At 43.0% G+C, this 10433-nt stretch overlaps 1 pseudogene; it reads right to left on the bottom strand.

Annotated features, from left to right (window-relative positions):
- Positions 1-6167: 6167 nt before the first annotated feature.
- Positions 6168-6320, bottom strand: LOC114622820 (annotated as a pseudogene).
- Between the last annotated feature and the right edge of the window lie 4113 nt (positions 6321-10433).

Here is a 10433-nt window from a genome sequence, read left to right as displayed (position 1 = left end):
CTCTCTCTCAGGGAGAGGATGATCAGGGACTGACCACACAGCCCTGGCTGGCTTGTGTTTGTTCTCCCCCCCTCCTCTCTCTCTCAGGGAGAGGATGATCAGGTACTGACCACACAGTCCTGGCTGGCTTGGAACTCCCTGTGTAGATCAAGATCATCTAGAATTCATGAGATCTGCTTGCCTATGCCTCACAAGTACTGAGATTAAAGGTATGTGCCACCATGCCTGAGAAAAGATACATTTTAGAAACAGGTAACAGAGCTATGCACAGTAGATCACATCTTTAATCCCAACACTTAGAAGATTGAGGTAGGAAGGTTGCTGTGAATTTGAGCTTAGCTTAGGCTATCAACTTAACCACTGTTCTATTGCTGTGAAGAGACACCATGGCCAATACAACTCTTATTAAAGCAACAACAACACTTAATTGAGGGCCTGCTTATAGTTGAGAGGTTAGTCCATTATCACAGTGGGAGGCATGGTATTGGAGAAGTATTTGAGAGCCTTACACCATAAACTTCAGTTGGGGGGAACAGAGAGAGAGAGAGACAGAGAGAGAGAGAGAGAGACAGAGAGAGAGAGAGAGAGAGAGAGAGAGAGAGAGAGAGAGAGAGAGAGAGAGAGGAAAGCTGAGCCTGGGCCTGCCTTGGACTTTGAAACCTCAAAGCTGACCCCTAGTGACACACTTCTTTCAAAAGGCCACACCTCTCCAACAAGGCCATTACTTCTAAATCTTCTAATCCTTTCAAACAGTTCTACTTCCTGGTGACTAAGCATTTAAATAAATAAAGCTGGTGGGGGGGGATTCTTATTCAAACTACTCTAGCTATGACAAAGAGATTGTGTCTCAAAATATTTTAAAAGGGGGGCAGTAGTGTTAATATAAAATCATTATACAATTTAAATGTTTCCAATTAATAGGTTAATGTTGAGTAATGTTATATACTTGAACATAATAGAATGTCATTGTTAGTGAGACTGAAATAAGAGGATATCACTGCATTCCCATGTCTCTGGAGATGGACCTAACTGGAGTGTCCAGGGAATGAGGAAAGGACAGTCATATCTGAACACACAGACAAAGAAAAGCAGCTGCTGGGTAGATTGTACTCACTGATGGAGAAGCCACAGCATGCCAGAAGCTCCCTGTGTTTATTATATACAGTTTAGCATGGAAGTGGAGTTATTATTATATACAGCTGAACACAAAGGCAGGTTTAACTAATCTTGGTAGGAGCAGTCTCTGTAGGAGAGCAGTCTTTAGGATGTAAACATTTAGAAGCAGAAAACTCTGGTGGACATTTTCTGTATATGCCATCAACTTTCACAGCTGGACTGAGGAAGTCTTTGCCATTCCTCTGAGCCTCACCTGAAGAAGGCTTTGCCACTCCTATGGGGCTGAGGCATTGTTCTTTGATATGGCCATCCCCTTGTCAAACAATACATATTCAGTCAGAACTACATCAGTTCCCTACAGAATGTGGTAAAATGTCTTCTTCACTCACAATGCATGAAAATGGACTGGGTTATAAGGGGACATGCATTTCAAGGTGCTTATGAATACATATTGTAATTTTAATCTGTGTAGCTAGCTATATGTAGAAACTCTTCAAGCACTAAGGGCCGAAGTCAATGGCTCTTTTCAATCTCGGTACAGGCCATATATCTTAGAATTACGCTTAGTAGAAACATACTTTAAAAAAACTAATGATGCCCAATGATTTAGAACTGAAGTTATAAGTCATATAATCACAAGTCTATGGGCTTATCTACTTGTTTTGTGTGTAAGAAGTTAGAAAAATGTAATAGATTTTCTTGACCAACCCACTGGAGTCACGGGTCTAGAAAAATCAAAAGTGTTGACAGGAAAACACTATAAGATCCTCTGAATCCATTTAAAATTGGTTTTTTAAAAAATAATTGTTGGTTACTAGTTGAATCAGTTGGAATTCAGAAGAGGAACTGTTGAAGTAATTATTTAAAATGGCCTCTGGCTCAATCAAGCTGACTGTCTAAGCTGTGTTGGTTCTGCCTAGCTCAGCTGCCATGTTCCATGGCCAGAGGCCACATGCATGCAGCAGCTAGAACCGGCCAGCCAGAAACACCAGCCCAGCCATCCACAAGACTCCAGCTTGGGAGATGGCTCTGCCAATCTTCCATGCTGTCTCTGCAAGACTGGGCATTGCCCAGACCATCCCGCCATTCACGCGGGCCCAGTAGAAAGATGAGACCTAATGCTTAAAGATTAATCAAAGGCTTATATATTTGGTAATGATCAGTAACAAGATACCCATACAATCAGAAGTGTAACCCAATACCCAACCTAGATATACCAACTACCTTTGACTGCTACAGACATGTGAACATCCCCTTCCATCTCTTGTCTCTCTCTCTCCCTCTCTCTCCTCCCCTAGCTCCTCCTCTTCCTTTTCCTCTTCCTCTCCTAACTCCTCCCATCTGAGCTCCTCCTACAAGGAACATAACCAAGAGAATGGCTATATATTACCAGGCTATGGATTAGACTATCTTAGATGATATGGGCCGGGTAATACAACAATGATGGTCTGTGTGTTGTAAAGGCTGAGATGCCAGAGCTGCTGAATCCACCTTACTAGCTATCTTAGTAATTCTAATATGGCGCTGAAGGCCCAAGACATTTCTGAAGATCTGTTTGTCTTCAGACAGCATTGGAAGGCTGAAGAACCTGGATTCTGATGTCAGTAAAGAAAAGCAGCAGCAAAGCAGATGCACTCATTAGGAAGGAGGGGAGGGCAGGCAGGCAGGCAGGCAAGCAAATTCTGCTTTTCGCTCAGACCTTTTATATTGGCCAATCATGAAATTTGTTGCCCTCAGTGGGGAAGTATCCTCTCCTCTCAGTTAATCCTTTCAAGAAGTACCCTTGTAGACCTACCCAGGTACAAGACTTCCAGTTCATTTGAGATCCTAATAAATTGACCATCAAGTTTGGCCATAACAATTTTTTTTCCAGGACAAGGTCTCATCCTGTAGCCAAGGATGGCCTCAAACTCATGACCTTTCTGTCTTAGGCTGAGTACTGGTATTACAGGAATGTGTCACCATGTCCAGTATAAGATTGTATACGGCAGCATGCTATAGGCTCTAAAAGTAAGGTATGTTATTCTATCTGCTGGACTCAACCTTCATTAAGAGATGGCTAGGCTAACAGGTATTAAGTACTGATAGTAATATAACAAGTACCTGAAATATATGTATTTTGCTAGCGCACCTTAGAGGAACATGTAATCAAAAGAGCCTGGGGTAGGTGGTCAAGGACACTAAAGACTGAAGGTATAAGACCTAGTTCAGCAAACATAAAAATTAACAGGCAAATCAAACATCCAGACATTGGATATAAAATCCAATTGCTATACAGAGATATGAAGTGGAAACAGGCCTGTATGAGAGCCTGCACGTGCATATGTGCACACATGTACACATTCCTGCACACATACACACACAAACAGAAACATAAATACATAGAAAATAAATCATTACAGGAAAGAGCTCAGTGTACATGGAACCCAGTTTAGTGATGGATTCTTTTCTAGTTTGGCACTGTGGCTTTTCCAGCAGGCCACAGATTTTCATCCCTGAGATGTTGCCTGTACATCAATGGCAATCTCATCATCTGTCACTACAGCTGGCCCTAAAGCTTCCTCCTCTGAATTACTCTGAATGAAGTGTATATAACAATGGTGGTGCATGTCTTCCTTTAGACTAAACATTACTGCCTTCTCTCTCTCTCTCTCTCTCTCTCTCTCTCTCTCTCTCTCTCTCTCTCTCTCTCTCTCTCTCTTTCTCTCTCTCCTCTTTAGTTTTCCTTTTGAATGTTTTTTTAAACTTTTTATTGTTTTTTTTTGTGAATTTCACATCATGTACCTCAATCCCACTCATCTCCCCTTCCCTCATACCCACCCTCAACACTTACAACCTCTTCCTCAACAGAGAAAAAAAAAACTCACTGTGGAGCTGTGTCACAGTGTGATGTCCCACAGTATATCCTTTTGTCCTAATGTCTTTGCTTGCAGATGTTCATTGCGATGACTCCTTTCCAATGGTACAAAGGTCTGGTACAAGCCCCCTGGCTTCTGCTACTCAATCAATACAGCAACCTCACCAGACTCCTCTTCGATATACTATCGTTGCCTGGTGTTACAGAGATTCTGTAGTTTTGGATCAGTAGTACCGGTTCACTCATGTGCTCCAGCAGTTCATGAGTGAAGTAGATGTTGAGGTGAGCCAGTTCAAAGTCCTGGATCTGGGCCTGGAAAGTTAAGTGGAAGTTTCTAGATATGCTAGACATGTCAGGTAACACAGGCTCATGTGGTGTTTTGCTAAAAGACAAAAGCCGTGGGAGGACATATGACGTCTGGAGAGTATAAATAGGATTCAGTGGATAGTGACAGTGCATTTCTTTAGTCTCAAGTCTTCGTTGATCTTTGCTGATCTTCACTGATTTTTGCTCCATTGAGAGAGGCATGGCAAGATGGCTCAGTAGTTAAGAACACTGACTGCTCTTCTAGAGGTCCTGAGTTCAATTCCCAGCAACCACATAGTAGCTCACAACCATCTATAATAGGATCTGATGCCCTCTTCTGTTGTGCCTGAAGACAGTTACAGTGTATTCATATAAATAAAAATAAATATGAGAGAGAGAGAGAGAGAGAGAGAGACAGAGACAGAGAGAGAGAGAGAGAGAGAGAGAGAGAGGCAGAGAACTTTTTCTGCCATTCCCTGCTGGTGGTCCTGGTCACTCCCACTCACTCTTGACGATTCAGCGGAGGCCTGGCAGTTTCTGCTGGATCATGCTACTGTTGCTGATTCATGTTTGGTATCCTGACACTACTGAACTAGACTACTGGTATCCTGACAGAGATTGGAATTACCCCAAAGAACAACTTCTAAACAGGTCCACATCCCTTGTCCTATTTGCCATCTTTTCTCCCCTACTTTTGGACAGTGGGCCATAAGGGGGAGGGGTCAAAGCATTTGTGAACCCTTATTAAACATAGGTTTTGAAAACTCTAAGCCTACACAGAGAGAGGTTTCTATGCTTGTCAGTCCACCTGCTCTCCTGAGCTCTTGTTCTCACACCCTCAGGCCCCAGCTCATCTGCAAACTCCAGAAAACAGGGCCAGCTCTACCCTGCTGCCCATGAGAGGTACAGGGTCTGAAGTGCTGCAGTAGGTGAGGGGCAGGGACAGCTCTCCTGCTCTCAGGTCAGATCTCCTGCCTGCAGTTGGTGGTAAGGGATGAAAGGGAGGAGGTTATCTCTTCCTTTAGCTCAGCAAAGATAAAAATTAACAGACAATTATATCATCTTGACATTGAATGTAAAATTCAATTCCTATACATAGGTATAAAGTGGAAACTGACCTATGTGAGAGCCTGCATGTGCACATGTGCATGTGTATCTTCATGCATGGGAGACAAGAGTAGAGCAGCGTGTCCTACAACTGTATCTTCAGGGCCACTGACCCTCAACTACCATGGTATACAGGGGGGTGGAGGGGAGGGTGGAAGGTGGAGGACACTCTCCTAAGTTACTGTAGCTGGCTAGGGCCAGGGTCACCTCTACTGCTTTCATGCCCCAGTGTCACTTTTCTTCCCCCATCCCAGTCCCCAATGTCCAGGTGAGGGGTGAGGCTAGTTCTGCATAGCCCTCAGACATCAACATGTCACCAGGCAGCAACCCAGACCAGGGACTACACCTGGCCTTTGGTGGTGACAGACCCCCTGCTGCTTCAGGGCCGAGGAACCAGATGTGGCCTCCGATGGCAGCACAGTCCAGGACCCTACCATGGTCCCAGGTGGCATCACACATTACTAACATCAAGCTGTTCCTCATTACTCTGAAGTACAGTTCTGCCCCTCTTCATTTTGCCCACATCCTTGGCGTTCTCTCTCTCCCATTTTTCCACCACTTGCTTGCTCCTCTTAGTGGCACCTGGGGTCTCTAATTCTTCAGGGTCATGTCAGGAGTGGTCTCAGGAGTGTTCTGTTCTGTTCATACATTATGGTGCCAGGCAGGGGTCATCTCCAATATGGTTTGCGCCCGCCGCCCACGCCCCCCGCCCCCCACGGCCGCGCCCTGTACAGTGCTAGACTAGTGGTCATCCCAGGCTCACTTTTTTTTTTTTTCAGGAGATGTTAGGCTGCTAATCATTCAGATGTTTATGGACACTGTTATGTTACGAACAGATCAGAACACTGAACATAGACATAGCCTCTCTCCTCTCTGCCACCTACTGGCGCACATGTGACACAGCAGCCACACTTGCAATGCCTCTAGGGGCGGAGCCTAACTCTTCTTTAATAATGCTGTTGGGAACCCCAAGAGACACTGAGAAGGAAAGAAAGCAGCCAGCTGTGGGGATTCACACCAGTACAGTCCCTAGAAGCCAAATCTCGCTTTTGCTGGTATCGCCGCCTTGATCCATAGCTGTGGGCTATCTTAAGTCAGTGGGTAGCTGCTGATTCAAGGTCTGGTGAATTGGGTAGCCACAGGAGGAACTTGCAGTGCTTTGAGGGAGCAGTCCACTCCCATGGATTACTGGATATAGTAGAGTCTAGAGTAGATATGGTCCTCTATGAACCAAATATCCTGGAAGTACCAAAAGCTTTAGGCTTTTTTCAAGCTAAAGCCTTCTTGGCCTCTTGCTCCATTGGGCTTTCAGTGGCAGTAGCCACCTTCTCTCTCCCTCTTTCCCCTAATTCTTTTTGGTATATTGGGTACCTAGAAGAAGAGAGCGATTAATAAAATAATCAAAAGGTGATCACTGCTTGGGCTCAGGATCATGCAAGGGGTGGCTGGACCATTGGGCTGATGAAGCCACCAAGGCTGCTCACTAATCAGAGGGCAAAGTGGAAGTGAAGAATCTGCTGAACTAGAGGCGGACATTGTAAGTGCTATACCGTGAGTAGTAAGCTGATATACTGGACAGCTTTAAATTTCCTCTGTACCTCATAACTCCCCATTTCTAGGCTAGGATTAGAATAGACTTGCAGTGAATAAGAGCAAGTCCAGGAAGTACATACAGAAGACAAGGCAAATCCGTGGGTTGCTGCAGCAAGGAAAGCAATGAACAGGAAGAGGCAGCTAGAACCATATAAATCTCAGTCCTGGTCAGTTATTATTTTCACTTTGCAATACCGCTTTTTGCCATATTTTTTTTTTTTTTTTACTAACTGACAAGGTCCAAAGGGCATGTGACTAGACAAACTAGACAAAAATGTAGTGTAGATTCCCAATTTGCAAAAAAATAGAACCTTTGAAAATGTGAAACACTGATTTGGTGAGTTAAACTTAATATGCTGTACTAAGTGTCTTCATTGTTATCTGTGACTAACTTATTCACACTGAAAACCATACGTGAAAAGGGACAATGAGATGGTTCAGAGGGTAAAGGTGCTTGCTGCTAAGCCTAATGATATGAGTTTGATCCCCACATGGTGGAAGGAGAGAACAGCTTCCAGAATGTTGTCCTCTGACTTACACACACACACACACACACACACACACACACACACATACTCACACTAAAGGAAGAAAAAATAGAAGCTAAAAAAAACCATTTTTTTCTGTGATTTCTTTTGAAGGGCATATTTTTTTTTCTTATCTGAGTTTCTGTCTCATGGCTGCTACAAACTATTTCCTACTGGCCAAAGACTCCAAGATGTTTCTAAGACAGTATCACAGGGACCACTTGTGGCATAGGCAGCCAGGAGCTAAGCCTGACCTGAAGAAGCAACCCTAAACCCCACACAGAGTAGGACCCAGCTTGGATTTGTAATAAGCACTGCTATCGTCTTTATTTCACGTACTGTTTCATAAGCAGCACTTGCTCCATTAAAAGGATTTGCAACTCCCTACGGGCTTGAGAAGGAATGTCCCAGACTTCAGCCACATTCCCATGACCTCTCTTCCCAGGGGCCTGTCCAGATGTGGTGGGAAGGACAGGGTGGAAAAATCTCTCCAGGCTTCATCCTGGCCTGGCTTTACATGTCCCCACTACAAAAGAAGAAAATGCTAATTTTTCTTATCATGAAATATGTAAAGCCTATTGAAATAAAATATAAATTTTCAGAGAGGTTATGAACTTAAAGATTGGACATGTGAGATACTAAGATGAAACAAAACAAAACCGAAGAGGACAGGCATTTTAAAGTCTGATGATGAAATTCTGACAATTTGGGGGCAAAAGGATGTTATACTAAGAGTCTATGCATTTTATCTTTAGATAGCTTTGGGGGTAATGTAAAAGCTATCTGATAAATTCGATGCCTAAAGTTATGCCTCTGCTCTCACAGAGCATAATCTATTTTGGTAGACAGTGAAAACAAATGAGGTTTTTATTCCTCTTTTAACTTGGATAGCCAGTGGCTCTCAGGCATTTAACTCCTCATTGATTCAGTCAGAGAGACAAACAATGACATGTTTTTCTCATTTGCCCTTTTTGATGTACCCTCCTTAGAAGAAGCATCATTCCCACTTAGACATTTCTTTTGAAATGATTTTCTATTTCACAACAAGCTCTGAAATTATTTTTCACAGAATCCATTCATGATGTGCTCTTACCTCTGCCTTTATCTGAGCTTACTTTTCTTATGAACTAAGACAGACTCTTCTTTGTCTAACATGTCACTGACAACACTTAAGCAAAGCAACTTATCTTCCCCTCAGTGAGTTTATGGTAATACAATTGCACACAGTCAGGAATCCCGTCTTAATTAACTGTGAAGTTCCCAACACATTTCAGCTATCCGACCAAGCCCTTGGGACCAGTTTTGCAGTGGCTTTAGACTACATGTCTGGGCCATGGACCAAACAGTATCCCTGGACAGTGGTGAATTGGGTGTTTGTTTTTGTTCTTTTGTTTTGTTATATTCTCAGCCAGTCCAAATGCTGTTTATCTTAGAGAGGAACCTAGGAACTCCATTTCTTCTTTTGTTCTCCTTTTATACCCTTCCCCTCACTAACTTTCTCAACCTATTCTCCATTTCTCTTTCTTCCCAGAGGCCTCAAGTCCATTTTGGGTAGGGTAGTATCTAATCCCTTTCCTCTCTGGAGAATTATCACTATTATATGAAGAAAAAATTGACACTTTTTTGTTGTCATCGTTGAAAGAAGGTCTTACTTTATAGCCCTGGCTAGCCTACAAGTATGTAGACCAGGCTGAGCCCTTTCTTCACATTAACTGCTCCTTTAGACATCACACACACACACACACACACACACACACACTAACTGCCCTTCTTAAGACTTTTCTCAAGCTGTGTCCTGCTCTAAGCTATTCAATACTATGTAAAACAGTTATGTTTCCAAGCAGTTCTTGACTCAAGAGTTGTTTCATAAGCAGCATTTGACCCCATTCCGAGTGCAAGCATGGAGACAGAAGGACTCTGCACATTGTTGGACACACAAATAGCACCATCTGTCCAGTACAAGCCATGATGCACAGACTGCCAACTTAATTCTAAAAGTAGAATTTGTGCCACCCTAAAAATTTATCCAAGTGAATTGGAACTAGACCATATGAATAAATTGGCATATTAAAATCATATAAAATCATAAAGAAAATTAGGCCCAAGAACCTATTGATCAATTCTGACAGTAGAACACATGTAGTACTCTCATTGGACCCCATAGGAGGCAGACAAACATCAAACACTGAGATGCCAAGAGTGCCCCAAATCCTGCTATCCGATCACCCAGTGTATGCATGAAGGGACCCATGGGCAGAGAAGTACTCATTGCCCAAGAAGCTTCAGTTTAGCTTAGTCTCTGTTGTTGGTGTGGCCTACTCAGACTGCTATATCTGAACCTGTTCATCCATCTGGACCTGGGTTTCATCCATCTATACATTTGTCTGTTGTGACCTGCTATTGATCTATTTGCCCATTTTCTCAAGTAGATCTAGTGCTGCCCTCTGTCTCTATGGCTTTCATGCTCCACTTCTGTAGCCTGACACACTCCAAGGCTAGGTTGAATTCTGAATCTGCAACTGGACTCTGCCACTGTGTCTCAAAAAGACTACTAATGGGGTGCACTACCTAATTCCCACAATATCCCCTTTACATCATTATTATTCAGGTCTCATTGGAACTTTGTGAGCTCTGCTATGGCCTCTTTAGCCCTTTGTAGCTACTCTGTAGCCAATATAAGCCTAAACCTATAGATGTTTTCCTGTGCAATATGAAAGTAATTATTAGTGGTTAAGAGTTGAATTAAAGAGCTTGTGTTTGACTATCAAGAGATGCCAGGATTGCTTGGGAAGTCCCAGCCAGACAAAACAACATAACTTATGCATTGGTTGTTATTAAATGAATCCTGATATTGTTAAAAGACATCAATTTATCCATCTTTTTTTTTCTGACATAGTATGCTCATGACACTATTTAAAATATCAACA

The sequence above is a fragment of the Grammomys surdaster genome, unplaced genomic scaffold (assembly GCF_004785775.1).
Source record: "Grammomys surdaster isolate TR1022 unplaced genomic scaffold, NIH_TR_1.0 191, whole genome shotgun sequence".
In the NCBI taxonomy this organism is placed as follows: Eukaryota; Metazoa; Chordata; class Mammalia; order Rodentia; family Muridae; genus Grammomys; species Grammomys surdaster.
The sequence above is the reverse complement of the archived record's forward strand: the minus strand, read 5'-3'. Positions and strand labels throughout refer to the sequence as shown.